General features: G+C 51.7%; 1 protein-coding gene across 3 annotated transcripts in view; it reads right to left on the bottom strand.

Moving 5' to 3' along the window:
• Positions 1-11,225, bottom strand: part of MTM1 (myotubularin 1) — an 88,302-nt gene extending 77,077 nt beyond the window's left edge. For 2 of the 3 annotated variants that reach the window (XM_075323790.1, XM_075323792.1), the window contains exon 1: positions 11,125-11,225. The gene's annotated coding sequence lies outside the window, so the exon portion shown is untranslated. Of the gene's footprint in view, positions 1-10,851; positions 11,038-11,124 lie in introns of those variants that run through there. The other variant, XM_075323791.1, reaches the window with a different exon arrangement.
• Between the last annotated feature and the right edge of the window lie 4,198 nt (positions 11,226-15,423).

Here is a 15,423-nt window from a genome sequence, read left to right as displayed (position 1 = left end):
ATAACGTAATTGGTGCACAGGCTTGAGCATCATGGTGGGATATTGTGGGTCAGGTCCTCTGTATTTAGGCTGCTTTCACACATCCGGCTTGAGCTCTGCGGCTCAATCTGGCTGTGCAAGCTATGCAACGGATGCGGTGAAAACACTGCATCCTTTGCATAAGTTTTTCCTTTGCGGACCATCCGGTTTTTGCCGCATCGCGCCGCATCCGGCCGCCATAGGCATGCATTGAAAAATGCGCCGCATCGTCCGAATGCGGCGCGATGCGGTTTTTTTTGCCGCACGAAAAAACGTGCTAGGCAACGTTCCATCCGGCCGCCGCATCGGCTAAATCTGCCGCATGCGGCAAAAACCGGACCGAACGCGAGCCCATGCGGCACAATGCGGCACTAATTAAAGTCTATGCAGAAAAAACGCAACCGGCAGCAAAAAAAAAAATAAAAAAAAAAAAAAAACGGTTGCGATTTTCCTGCAAAGTGCCGTATTGTGCCGCATTGCAGAAACCGGAGGTGTGAAAGCAGCCTTATTCCTCCCCGGTTGCTCCTTCCCCTATATATGTCGCCCCTCCGCTGCCACCAATATTGCCGTCTCTACAATATCCACTATAGAGCACATATGGCGTGTTCACGTTTTATTTTCTGTAGGTCAGTACACAGCAATGCTAAATACACGCACACAAAATAAACAAAATAAAAAAAATCTGGCTTTGTGTCATCCTTTGAAAAGCCACATTTTTCTGCTCAACAGATCTGATTTTTTTTTTTGGAGAGCTGACCAATAATTTTAATTAATTACAATTTGAGTTACACACGACATTTCAATTTTCATTATCAGTTCTGGCACTTTTTCGGTGACAGTTACAATATTAAATAAATCTCATTCTAATGTTTTGATATTGCACCTTATGGATGCAGTTGTAAGACTTTGTACCGTTTCTTTTAGGCTATGTGCGCACGTTGTGTACTGTCCCTGCAGAAATTTCTGCAGCGATTTGAACAGCACGCGTGCGCTTCAAATCGCTGCAGAAACAAAAGCAGATTTCATGCGCTCTGCCATGTAGCCCCTCCCAGCCCCTGCCATAGACAGAGCGGGACCTGCATGCAGAGCGCATGAAAGAAGTGACATGTCACTTCTTAGAACGCGTGCTTCGGGCAGCAGCCGAAGTGCTGCGCTCTAATACGCCAAGTGCGCACGTCTCCTGCATAATCTTCATAGATTGTGCAGGGGATGCAGGACGCATGCAGTTACGCTGCGGTGCAGATCGCAGCATAACTGCATACAATTACGCAACGTGTGCACATAGCCTTAAGGCTAGTTTCATATTTGCGTTAGACTGCTTCCGTAGCATTGCGTTGTGTGACGGATGCACCGGATTTGTTGCATATAATGACACAACGGATGCAACAGATCGTACAAAACAACGGAAAGTTGTTTTTTTTTCTTCTTCTTCTTCTCAGTTTTACCAGCAGCAGACTATTGTGAACGATCAGCTGATCATCCGGCGGCCGGGCGCTCAGCTGAGCGCTCTCACATGCCGGCCGCTGGGCGATCAGCTGAGCGCTCTCAATAGCCGGCGGCCGGGCGATCAGCTGAGCGCTCTCACATGCCGGCGGCCGGGCGCTCAGCTGAGCGCTCTCACATGCCGGCCGCTGGGCGATCAGCTGAGCGCTCTCAATAGCCGGCGGCCGGGCGCTCAGCTGAGCGCTCTCACATGCCGGCGGCCGGGCGCTCAGCTGAGCGCTCTCACATGCCGGCCGCTGGGCGATCAGCTGAGCGCTCTCAATAGCCGGCGGCCGGGCGATCAGCTGAGCGCGCTCACATGCCGGCGGCCGGGCGATCAGCTGAGCGCTCTCACATGCCGGCGGCCGGGCGATCAGCTGAGCGCTCTCACATGCCGGCGGCCGGGCGATCAGCTGAGCGCTCTCACATGCCGGCCGCCGGGCGATCAGCTGAGCGCTCTCAATAGCCGGCCGCCGGGCGATCAGCTGAGCGCTCTCAATAGCCGGCCGCCGGGCGATCAGCTGAGCGCTCTCAATAGCCGGCCGATCAGCTGAGCGCTCTCAATAGCCGGCCGATCAGCTGAGCGCTCTCAATAGCCGGCCGATCAGCTGAGCGCTCTCACATGCCGGCAGCCGGGCGATCAGCTGAGCGCTCTCACATGCCGGCAGCCGGGCGATCAGCTGAGCACTCTCACATGCCGGCAGCCGGGCGATCAGCTGAGCACTCTCACATGCCGGCAGCCGGGCGATCAGCTGAGCACTCTCACATGCCGGCAGCCGGGCGATCAGCTGAGCACTCTCACATGCCGGCGGCCGGGCGATCAGCTGAGCGCTCTCAAAAGCCGGCCGCTGGGCGATCAGCTGAGCGCTCTCAATAGCCGGCCGCTGGGCGATCAGCTGAGCGCTCTCAATAGCCGGCCGCTGGGTGATCAGCTGAGCGCTCTCAATAGCCGGCCGCCGGGCGATCAGCTGAGTGTTCTCACATGCCAGCGGCCGAGCGCTCAACTGAACATTCGGCCACCAAGAAACAAAGTTTCTGTGATTTAAAAAAAAAAAAAAAAATTAGCATGCGCAGTGAAAAATAAAGGTTTCCGCCGCTCAAAAAAAAGTTACATGCTGCGTTCCTTCCGCCCGACGCAGCATCAAAATAACGACGCTGCGTCGTCCAGCGGATGCAACGCTGACACTTGCGTTACAGTGCGTCGTCCATACAAGTCTATGGAGAATAGCGCGGTGCGTTAACGGACTGCGCTATTCTCCATAGTGACGGACTGCTCTGAACGCAAGTGTGAAAGTAGCCTTAATTTAATTTTAGTGTAGAAAAAGTGCTAACTTTATACTTTAAAATGCTTTACCATCACAATGTTTATCAGTCCCACAAACCGATCTGACCGTCACTTACATAATAGACATTGCTATTCAAATAAGAACTATGGAATGAAAAGTATGAAGTATGTTAGGAAGTTGTATTTTTTTATTGTACTTTTCATTTTTACAATCAAATTATGTTAACAGATAGGATTGCAGGTCGGAGGTCATTTGGAAGTATAAATTAGAGGAAGCTGCAGAACGTTTCATTACACCTTGATTACGTTAGTCAGTTTGGACACACCTGTTCATGCCATGGGTTTCCTTCTTTTTCATTGGAAAGTGCACACTGTAGATTCAGACTAAAGGCGTCAAATCCAAAAGAGAACATGCATGAATTAAATCAGGTTGTATTTTCCCCAAAGTGCCCCCCTTTTACCCTGATGACAGCTTTACACACCCTTGTATTGCTCTCAAGCAGCTTCATTAGTTTATGACTAGTGATCAGCGGGCACTACCATCAAGTCAATGGGGAACTTGCGCCAGAAGATTTCCCAGAAAAATGCTCAAGTCCCCAATTCACTTCCATTATACTCAGATACTCAACTCTTGCCCATCTGACATGCGACTGCTCTTATCAAGTACAGAGCACCCGAGCATGGTAGTGCCCACTCACCACCAGAAATCGTTTTCCAGAAGTCTTGAAGGTATTCCCAGAGGTGCAGAGCATTTCTTGGCTGCATTGCCTTTGCTCTGTTGTCCAACTTATCCCAAACCATCTCAATTGGGTTGAGGTGAGGCGAATGTGGAGGCCATGTTGTCTTGTTGTCTGATGTGTACCGCCCCGCGGGCTCGGCTGCGACCGCCGAGCCACTCTGATCCGTGCTCGTACTGCGGGTGGTGGCTCAAGCCTCTCACGGACCCGGGGGTCACGTCGCTCTGCAAGGGAGTTGGCGCTACAAGCGGGGGTTTGGGTGTTTAGGTTTGGCATGATAGTTCGTGACGCCACCCACGGGTTGTGGTGATTGTAGACACCACCGCTGCGGTGAAGGTATGGGGCTCCCGGGAGCGGTGTAATGGCGCAGCTTGGTGTTGACCCCTCCGTAGGTAGGGGGTGTTGGGCCCGGGGCCCGGTAGGCAAGGGCCGGGGTGAAGGGTGAAGTGTTGCGGTGCAGTGCCTGATGGCGCTGGTGTACTCACTCTGACACAAGACACCAGAGTCTCTGGTAAACCAAACGGAGTGATGAACGGGGCCCGCAGCCGGCTGCAGCTGCTCCCAGAATAGGTTGGTAGTTTCCGCCTTTCTCCTGCACCTGTGTGTAAATGTTTGACTCCTGTGCCTAGACACCGGTAGTCCGCTCCCCGACTTGTATATGCCGTAGGAGCCTGTTTGCCCGCAGACGATGGCCCTTTGGGTTTCTATGCCTTGGCGGTGGCTTTACCCTGTATGGTTGGGCTGTTGTCTTCTAAAGGGACTTGTGTGGGATAGGTCCTTAAGTCCAGTCCGCAATCAGTTAATTCGACTCGGCCCTGTCGGTTCAGGGCTTCGTACTGGGTCTGAGTACCCTGCCTGGTGCTCCGGTATCCAGTTGGCTCCCCGGTTCGGTTCCAGCGGGCCACTACCCTGTCCCGGTCCCTTACGGTTCCACCGGTTGTTTTCCCGGTCTCCTGCAGGCGGCCACCACCGTCTGTCTCCATGCCAATGGCGACTGGGCTCCGACCCAGCCACCGGAGTAGTCTATGGCAGGCCTGAGCGCAGGTCTGCCTCTGGACTCAACCTCTCTCCTTCACTGTCAAAACTCCTCTTGTCAACTTGAACTTGACTACTGGGGTTCCCGCCTCCAGGCCTGTGAACTCATCGGTGGGCGGAGCCAACCGCCTGGCTCCGCCCCCCTGGTGTGGACATCAAACCTGGAGGGTGGTGACAAGGTTTTTAGTTTGGCTGGTGTTACCTAATCGGGAGAGGGGTGTGGTGTTATGTGTGACTACCTGGGACGACCCGACTAGTCCGGGGCGTCACAGATGCAGCCTCCATCACTCTCCCTTCTTGGTCATATAGCCTTTACATAGTCTGGATTTGTGTTTTGGGTTATTATTCTGTTGCAACAAAAATAAATGGTCCCACTAAGCAGAAATCATTCTGGGTAAGGGTGCTTTCAGTTTGGGATCAATCACAAGTGTCAAGAGCAAAGCCCTCAACATAATCACACCTCTCCTTCCATGCTTTCCAGTGAGCACATGTGTAGAAACCAGTTCTCACCTTTTCTTTGCATCTCACAAAACACATGGTTGTTGGTATCAAAAATATCAAATTTTGACTTGTCAGATTACAGTACAGATTTCCACTAATACTTCTGTTGCTTGGCCCAAACAAGTGTCGTCTTCTTGGTTGCAGTCCTCAGTAGTGGCTTCTTTGCAGCAATTTGACCACATAAGGCAGTCTTCTCGCAGTCGCCTCTGAACATTTGGTGGTTGAGGGCTGTCATCTGAGGTGCTGTCAATTTGCATTTTCTGAGGCTTGTAACTGATGAACTTATCCTCTGCAGCAGAGTTAATTCTTAGGCTAGTTTCACACATCCGGTTTTTCACCGGATTGCCGGATTCGGCGGACTCCAGTACAGTGTGATACAGTACAATGGCAGCGTGGCAACTTACGGGTCACATGCTTTGGTCACATGACGGCATGTGACCGGAGCTTGTTGCACTGCCATTGAACTGTATACACTGTACTGGAGTGTGAAACTAGCCTTAATCTTCCTTTTCTGGTGCCGTCCTCATAAGAGCCAGTTTCATCGTAACAATTGAAGGTTTTCATGGCTGCACTTGAGGTTACCTTCAAGGTTCTAGAAATTTTCCAGATTGATCTTTATGTGTTAAAGTAATTATGGACTCTCCTTTCTTTCCATTTGAGTGGTTCTTGCCATATTCAGAGTTATAACAGTTGTGGATTAGAACTAAGCACTGTATGCAAAACACACCTGATGGACGCAAACACTTTCTGAAGCCTGGAGATTCCACAAAAACTCCTGACAAGGCACATCTGTGCAGTGGAAACCATTCCAGGTGATGACCTGATAAATCTGCTTGAGAGAAAGCCAAAGTGCTGTAAAGCTTTCAGACTAAAAGGGAGGTATTCTGAGTCGTTTTTCTGCCTGTACCATGAATCTATAATCTGCACATTCCATAAAGAACAAGGAAAAGCGCTGCATGAACGAGTGTGTCCAGACGATAGCCCTGTACTGTACATAGACACCAAACCTCTAAATCCTTGAGCTTTCATACAAGTAAAAATATATCTTTGTACCGTGTTAGCCAGTAGAGATAAAAAAATGTGTTTAAAAGAACTGAAGTCCTCAGTGGTTGATACCTTTTAATGGCTAACTGAATTATTACCATCTTTTCAGTTAGCCATTAAAAGGTATCAACCACTGAGGACTTCAGTTCTTTTAAACAGATTTTTTGAGCTTCCATAGACATTTCACAGCATAAGCCTCGTACAAATATTACTCTATTTGGAAATAATCCACCGAACCAAGCTGCTGGATTTAAATGATCGGATTCAATCAGGTAAAAATAGTCCCGGACTGTGGAAATAAGAGTCAGGTTGCTGGGCAAGCATCACACAGAACGGCCATTACATGTATCAAAGAATCAACAGCACAAATATGCAAGGAGCTGGAAAGGGGCGATTATTTCATTTCTTCCCTTTTAAAGGGAACCTGTCAGGTCCAATATACATCCAGAATCACGAGCAGTTCTGGGTGCATATTGCTAATCCCTGCCTAACCGTCCCTGTATCTAGTAGCATAGATTAAAAATACTTTTTCTAAGGATCTCTTTAAGATCGTATATTATATGCTAATGAGCGCGGGGACTAGTCCCAAGGGCATTTGTTCCCTTAGCTAATCGGCTCACATAGCATGCCAATGTGGGTGTACTAACATGCTAATGAACACGAAGCAACGCCGCACATACCTCACTGTTGGAGGCCGCCGGAGGATGGATGCGCTCTGCGCATGATGTGGAGTCCCCAGCACTTCCGGTCACGTGCACTGTACCTCACTAAAGTCGGGAAGCTTTCACCTGGCATCAGTTTACTGCACATGATCGGAAGTCCCAGCTACCCAGTATCATGCATAGTGCGCATCCATCCTCCGTCAGCGCCATGAAGAGTGAGGCATGTGCGGCGTCGCTAAGCATTCATTAGCATGTTACTACAGGGGCATGCTACCATGCTATGTGCGCCAGCTAGCTAAGGGAAAAATGTCCTCAAGACTAGTCTCCGCGCCCATTAGCATATTAATATACGCGTGTCACAAGCTGTGCACCAGGACGCAGACGTTCACAAACCACTCCTCCCCTAAAACAAAAAAAAAAAAAAACCACAAACAAAACTTACCCGAGACTGGCACCATTCCTCGGTGCTGTGCTTTCCCCCCACCCACCTACTAACATAGCTAGAAGGCTTCATTAGGCTCAATAGTACCCACCACAACAAAAAAAAAAAAAAAAAGGGAAATGCAGTGGTTATGGGTGACCCATTCATGCCTAGGCAACCATAAAAGCTATTGCGTTGAGGAGCGAATCGGCCTGAGGAGAACCAGATACAAAACGAGAGCTGGAGCAAATCAATGCCTGGGCACCTGACACCCATGTAAAATATGGGGGTATTCAAGGAAAAAGGACCCACTGAAGACCAAAGATGGTTGCGGGTGCACGCCTGAGTTTGGGCTAGTTGCATCTCTGGCCTGAACTGTTCGCTCAGGCAGTAATCAGAGCAGCCGGTGGCACTTGTGAGCGCTGCGGTCCTTGCCTAAACTGACCACCACCGAGAGGACATAGGCTTAAATCCCTGTAACTGCACCTCTCGGCACGTGCATGTCAATCATATTGATTGGACACCGCTTTGATAACATAATTGGGAGATGTCTACTTTGGTTTAGAAAATGAAGCAATAAAGAAATAGACTGCATTTTCACATCATTGTTATTTTATAGGAGAACCGGGCCAGGCTGTGGAGCATCGGAGCAGCGCACAAGTGTCGCTCTCTAAACTACGACATCTGTCAACTCTTAGGAGCTTTATTGTTCTCGAGAGGAACCATAAATGGCCGCAGCCAAGAAATCAAACATCAGCTAGAAAGTGGGAAGTGCACTAGTATTTGCTCTGAATACAATCCTCTACAGGGGGGACAGGTTTGCAGCTGTGGAGCAGCAGAAGCCCCTGGCCGACTGCTCATACCATGCTCAGTGCCAGAGGCCAAAAAAACACAGCGGGAGATCAAACAGGAAAAGAAACGTTGGGCAATGCTGCCTTATCGGAGCCTTTCCACCCGATGACTGATGATGGTTCTTGTTAAAGGGGTTTTCCCGTCTCACATATTTGAGAATTTACATATTTATGGGTCTCAGGAATTCTTCATCTGATGTTTTTATAGGGCCCATAAAATGAATAGGAAGTGCCACACACGCACGCCACCGCTCCTGACGGCCTCTAAAATATGTGAGCAAACAGGAGAAGTCACTGCGGAGGTCAGGGCTGGACCGCAACCAGCAGGGGACATCACAAGAGAGCCACAGAATTATCTTTTTTTATTTCTTGAAATTTTAGATATTTTTTGCTGGCCATCCAAACCTGTTCCACAGCAGAACCTAAAAAGTGTTTGGTTTTTCACTATCTGACTTTAGATGAAAATTTGTGAAAAATATTTGACCATTTCAATACATTTTCCTGACGCGGATTCGCCTGGGATACCTCGGTGGCTGTACTGGGGTCTAAGTGATGCCATGACTGGTCCGATTGTAACAATGGCTGCTTGATGCCTTACCAATGGATACTACAGTGGAGCCCAGAGAATGGTATGGATAAAAGCGGAGGCGTACGAGCCCCAAGTCTAAAACCACAGTGAAACAACACAAAAGCTCAAGCAATTGCAATAAAACACTATGGTTACTTCTAAGCAAAAATAGATCCAAAATAGAATAAACACGTACAAAAAGTGCTTCTTACAAGACGGACGATTAAAAATACAACATAAAAAAAAAAATCAGCAAGAGTAAAGAAGTATAGAAAGGACTTTGGATGCAAACACCTGTATACAAACCCAACAAGAAACACAAATACTGACAATAAGAAAACTCCGTTCATCTCCACAAAAATGTTCCACCATTTATACAGGAAAAATAAATGAACCTCATCAGGTAGGGCATAGCTTAGCAGCCGAGCTGGATACACAAGACCACAAGCTATTACAAGAAGAGATCAACACTGGCAGATGTGCCCTCTCCACACAGCTGACATGTCTCCCTCTGGCATGCCCTGCGCCCCTCGGAGTCCGGACTTCAGGACTTGGCAATGTTGGAGAGCGACTCAGCAATATTCTAAGACCAATGAATGAAAACCAATACAGCAAACTTTCACTATGCTATGAAAGGGATCGAGTGCAGTCCATTATATAGCTGTCGGCCCTGGCTCTTACATGATGTATCTGGTGTCCACCAGGGCTGACAACTGAATAATAGAAGTCTACGAGGTTTTCCCACCTCCACCAAGAATCCCCACTCATACCACAGCATCTCACATGTAACGGCCATGCTTACAGCCTCACGGTCTCCGTGTCCAGTGGTCCCGCTATTCAGACCCATCAGAGGACATACGCACACTATATACACTATATGCAAGGAGGACACAAGACAGTCATTTCTATTCTGGTAAGAAATCCTTTAACCAATATAAACAACTTACAGGAATTAGATGGTTAAAATCTGCCAGCTTATAGGGGCTCTAATCTGAGAATCATTATTCTGAGAATATGGAAGGGGGGAACACACCAACACTACAGAATGCAGCAGAGCCCATGATAACGGCAGAGGCGGCACAAGTGCCAAATAATGAGACAACCACGCACATCCTACTGTCCATGGAGGGGGGCTTCCTGGGATAAATGGGCACAGACAAGATTTATATGGGGCACTTGTCACACAGATACAGAGTCTGGCTTACAGCCTATTGATGACGTCCATATACTATTAGATCAGGTGGGCTGCCCTATACTATTTAAGTGCACCCCACAGGACTGGCACCCCAATTTACCCAACCAGCTCTAAAGGGACAGCATGCACCATGCAATAGATGAAAAATGTACAGTAAAAAGTAACAAATAAATGAGGTACCCCGGGGGGGGGGGGGGCGCAGTACGGGGACGGCACAGTCACCCCGGGGGGGGGCGCAGTACGGGGACGGCACAGTCACCCCCGGGGGGGCGCAGTACGGGGACGGCACAGTCACCCCCGGGGGGGCGCAGTACGGGGACGGCACAGTCACCCCCGGGGGGGCGCAGTATGGGGACGGCAGTCACCCCCGGGGGTGCGCAGTATGGGGACGGCACAGTCACCCTCGGGGGTGCGCAGTATGGGGACGGCACAGTCACCCCCGGGGGGGCGCAGTACGGGGACGGCAGTCACCCCCGGGGGGGCGCAGTATGGGGACGGCACAGTCACCCTCGGGGGTGCGCAGTATGGGGACGGCACAGTCACCCCCGGGGGGGCGCAGTACGGGGACGGCACAGTCACCCCCGGGGGGGCGCAGTACGGGGACGGCACAGTCACCCCCGGAGGGGGCGCAGTACGGGGACGGCACAGTCACCCCCGGAGGGGGCGCAGTACGGGGACGGCACAGTCACCCCCGGAGGGGGCGCAGTACGGGGACGGCACAGTCACCCCCGGAGGGGGCGCAGTACGGGGACGACAGTGTCACCCCCGGGGGGGGGCGCAGTATGGGGACGGCACAGTCACCCCCATGGGGGGGCGCAGTATGGGGACGGCACAGTCACCCCCGGGGGGCGCAGTATGGGGACGGCACAGTCACCCCCGGGGGGGGGCGCAGTATGGGGACGGCACAGTCACCCCCGGGGGGCGCAGTATGGGGACGGCACAGTCACCCCCGGGGGGCGCAGTATGGGGACGGCACAGTCACCCCCGGGGGGGCGCAGTATGGGGACGGCACAGTCACCCCCGGGGGGCGCAGGCTGGGGGGAGCTCCATACCGGGAGGCTGACACAGGACACAGCTCCTCCGCTCATTTCCACCACTTCCAGATATGGACGGGTGCCGGGACGGGCCAGAAATAACACCTGCGCCCAACAAGATACATATACGGCAGTGATGAGCCGAGTCCCGCACTGACCGCCGGGCACTCCTCACTGCCCCGCCTGCTCTCCTCTCCCGCGGCCCGGCAGGGTACAGGCAGCCGGCCGCACCGGCACAGAGCAGACGCCCCGGCCCCGGTAGCTGTCTCAGCCCCGGACTTTCGCTCCTACCTGTGCGGGTCAGATCCGCCTCCAGGGCCGCTGAGCCTGACAGGAAGTTCGGAAACCGCCGCTCACCTCTCCAGAGGAGAACAACCCAAGCCAGCGTCACGTGATCTGGCCCGGGGCGGGGTTTTGGCAGAAGCAACACTTCGGATTGGACGGGGCTCGAACTGGCCGCGCAGTGGACGATGGGAGTTGTAGTTTTGTAAGTTGGAAAGGAGTAAAAAGCGAGTCTGACAGGTCAAGTGAGGAGACGCAGGTTATTTATATATCAGAGAGCTGTCACTGGAGAAGTGGAGCTCCACCCCCTCACAGAGCTGTCACTGGAGGACTGGAGCTCTGCCGCCCCCCACCGAGCCGTCACTGGAGGACTGGAGCTCTGCCGCCCCCACCGAGCCGTCACTGGAGGACTGGAGCTCTGCCGCCCCCCACCGAGCCGTCACTGGAGGGACTGGAGCTCTGCCGCCCCCCACCGAGGCGTCTCTGGAGGACTGGAGCTCTGCCGCCCCCCACCGAGCCGTCACTGGAGGACTGGAGCTCTGCCGCCCCCACCGAGCCGTCACTGGAGGACTGGAGCTCTGCCGCCCCCCACCGAGCCGTCACTGGAGGACTGGAGCTCTGCCGCCCCCCCACCGAGCCGTCACTGGAGGACTGGAGCTCTGCCGCCCCCCACCGAGCCGTCACTGGAGGACTAGAGCTCTGCCGCCCCCCACCGAGCCGTCACTGGAGGACTGGAGCTCTGCCGCCCCCCACCGAGCCGTCACTGGAGGACTAGAGCTCTGCCGCCCCCCACCGAGCCGTCACTGGAGGACTGGCGCTCTGCCGCCCCCCACCGAGCCGTCACTGGAGGACTGGAGCTCTGCCGCCCCCCACCGAGCCGTCACTGGAGGACTGGCGCTCTGCCGCCCCCCACCGAGCCGTCACTGGAGGACTGGAGCTCTGCCCCCACCCACCGAGCCGTCACTGGAGGACTGGAGCTCTGCCGCCCCCCCACTGAGCCATCACTGGAGGACTGGAGCTCTGCCGCCCCCCCACTGAGCCATCACTGGAGGACTGGAGCTCTGCCGCCCCCACACCGAGCCGTCACTAGAGGACTGGAGCTCTGCCGCCCCCCACCAAGCCGTCACTGGAGGACTGGAGCTCTGCCGCCCCCCACCGAGCCGTCACTGGAGGACTGGAGCTCTGCCGCCCCCCACCGAGCCGTCACTGGAGGACTGGAGCTCTGCCGCCCCCCACCGAGCCGTCACTGGAGGACTGGAGCTCTGCCGCCCCCCACCGAGCCGTCACTGGAGGACTGGAGCTCTGCCGCCCCCCACCGAGCCGTCACTGGAGGACTGGAGCTCTGCCGCCCCCCACCGAGCCGTCACTGGAGGACTGGAGCTCTGCCGCCCCCCACCGAGCCGTCACTGGAGGGCTGGAGCTCTGCCGCCCCCCACCGAGCCGTCACTGGAGGACTGGAGCATCGCTGCCTCCCACAAGCCGTTACCGGAGGACTCGAGCTCCGCCGCCCCCACTGAGCCATCACCGGAGGACTGGAGCTCGCTGCCTCCGCGAGCCATTACCGGAGGATTGGAGCTCCACTCAAGAGCCGTTACCAAAGGACTAGAGCCATCCACCAAGCCATCACCAGAGGACTAGAGCTCCACTCAAGAGCTGTTACCAAAGGACTAGAGCCATCCACCAAGCCATCACCAGAGGACTAGAGCTCCACCGCTGAACCGTCACTGGAATAGTGGAGCTCCATCGCCACCCCACCAAGCCATCACTGGAGCTCCACCACCCCCCACGAGCTGTCGCCAGAGGAATGGAGCTCCGCCACCTGTTACCGAGCTGGCACTGGAGAGACAGCAATACAAGGAGCAATACAATCAAAAAGGACACAAGAGTGTATGTGCAAATAAGAATCTTTATTTGGTGAAGGATACATACAACAGCAATTTAAGATAGAGTAAAAACAACTACCACAAAATCAAGGGGGGCATACATTGTGACACTGAATGGCATATTGCATGTAAAATGCCAGTAGCCGTGGGAGAGGTGAACAAATAATAATATTGTGTTAGAAAAACCAGTATAAACACAATCACGCAAAGTTCACAGTCCCAAATAGCCGTGGGAGAGGTGGAGTTAAATGCAGGTAGTGAAAAAATACCAGGTACAATATAGACTAAAAAGTAGTCATGGATAAGAGGTATATAATAAAGTGAACCTGCTCTCAAAATAGCCGTGGGAGAGGTGTATTGTTATTTTGTTCACAAACACTTATCTTTAATGGCCCAAAGTATATGACATAGTAGTCAAAAGGGCCCTAAAGGACATAATGTCAAGAGGTATAAAGTGCAAGTGCATAGAGATTGGTAAAAATCCCAAAACCAAAAGAGAGAATGGTAAAATTGACACCCACAAATAAAACAGGCTGCTGGCTGAAAATGAAAGGATGGTCACATGATGCACATACCCGAGAGAACAAGGGATCGCCACCGACGCGCGTTTCGCGGGAGTGTTGTTGCTTCTTCAAGGAGGAAACCCTCCAAGATTCTTGTTTGCACATACACTCTTGTGTCCTTTTTGATTGTATTCCATTGTGAGTGTTGCATGTACACCACCGATATACGTATGTTGGGGGCGTATTCACTCTGTGGCTCATTTTTCGAGAAAATTCCTTATAAGGAGCAATGTACAGTACGTCTGTGTATAGGGCAAAGGCACAGGCGTTGTGTGAAATCTCTCATAGAAGTTAGGGAAGTTTCGTACATTTTGAAGTCCACAACTTCATTATTTACAATTTTTGGTTTAGTCAAATTTTCTTGACATTTTTTGCATCAAATTCCTCAAAATGGTGCCCTTGCCTCTTTAAAAAAAATGTTCTTAATACTTTCATTAACCTGTTTTGCAGAAATAAGAGTAAGATCACTCAAAATAAAATATTTATTGATCATTTTGCGCAGTGATAGTAATGTATTAATGGCTCATGCCATCTTATGGCCAAAGACTAATCTGTGGTCCTTCATGGTCCATTATGTCTAGAGGTTCTTGTGATTTCCTCTGTTCACACGTTGTACATTGAGTTAATGTGTATTCTTCACTGCAGTAATGGATAGTGTCTGTATGGGAGTAAAACTCCATTATCAGCAGGAAAGAAAAATAAATACAGTTTATTTTGTGCAGGGCATTTACATTGCAAAAGCCTGGAGAAGTATGAATGTAAATTCAAGCTTAACTCCAGTTATTGACTTAAAGGGAACCTGTCACCAGATTTGGGGCCTATAAGCTGCGGCCACCACTAGTGGGCTCTTATATACAGAATTCTAATATGCTGTATATAAGAGCTCAGGCCGCTGTGTAGAATGTAAAAATCACTTTATAATACTCACCTAAACGGTCTCTGCGGTAGAGTTGGACGTCTCCGGTGCCGGCGCCTCGTCTTTCGACCATCTTCATCTTCCTTCTGAAGTCTGTGTGCATGACGCGTCGTACGTCATACACACACACCGGCATTGAGGTCCTGTGCAGGCGCACTACAATACTTTGAGCTGCCCTGCTCAGGGCAGATGAAAGTGTGCCTGCACAGGACCTCCATGCTGATGAGTGTGGATGACGTAGGACGCGTCATGCACTCCGGCTTCAGAAGAAGGACAACAAAGATGGCCGAAAGAGGAGGCGCCGGCACCGGACAACGGAGACTCCCATATGGCCCAACTCTACCGCAGCGACCGTTTAGGCAAGTATTATAAAGTGATTTTTATGTTCTACACAGCAGCCTGGGCTCCTATATACAGCATGTTAGAATGCTGTATATAAGAGCCCACTGGTGGTGGCTGCAGCTTATAGGCCCCAAAACTGGCGACAGGTTCCCTTTAAAGGGGTTATGTGGGACTAAGAACTCACAGTCAGGTAGTTGCTAACTATCTGCCTTTTCTGCACAACACTGGCAGTCGGAGATTTTGCTGCTTCATTTGACTTTACTTCAACAAAGCAGCTCTTTCTCTTTCAATCTGCGCTATCAATAAGGTGTGACTGCTAAACTCATGCTGATTGACAGCAGTTAGGCAGTAAGGAGCCAACTGTCAACTGTCTTAACATCAGCAGTCACGTCCCCTCAGCAGAGCAGACCAAAAAAAGCAGCTAGTGACGTGATGTGACGGGATGCTGCCAAATCTCTGGCAGTAGTTGTCCATGACCAATCCGAGGCGGCAGAGATCAGCGCTGGGCAGGACAGGCAGGGAAGTTTAAAACTGCCTGCAAGTTTTTAGCCGGATAAGAAAAAAGTAAAAAAAAAGTCCTAGATAACACTATGATACATATGTG

Source organism: Anomaloglossus baeobatrachus, chromosome 9 (genome assembly GCF_048569485.1).
Source record: "Anomaloglossus baeobatrachus isolate aAnoBae1 chromosome 9, aAnoBae1.hap1, whole genome shotgun sequence".
NCBI lineage: Eukaryota > Metazoa > Chordata > Amphibia > Anura > Aromobatidae > Anomaloglossus > Anomaloglossus baeobatrachus.
The sequence above is the reverse complement of the archived record's forward strand: the minus strand, read 5'-3'. Positions and strand labels throughout refer to the sequence as shown.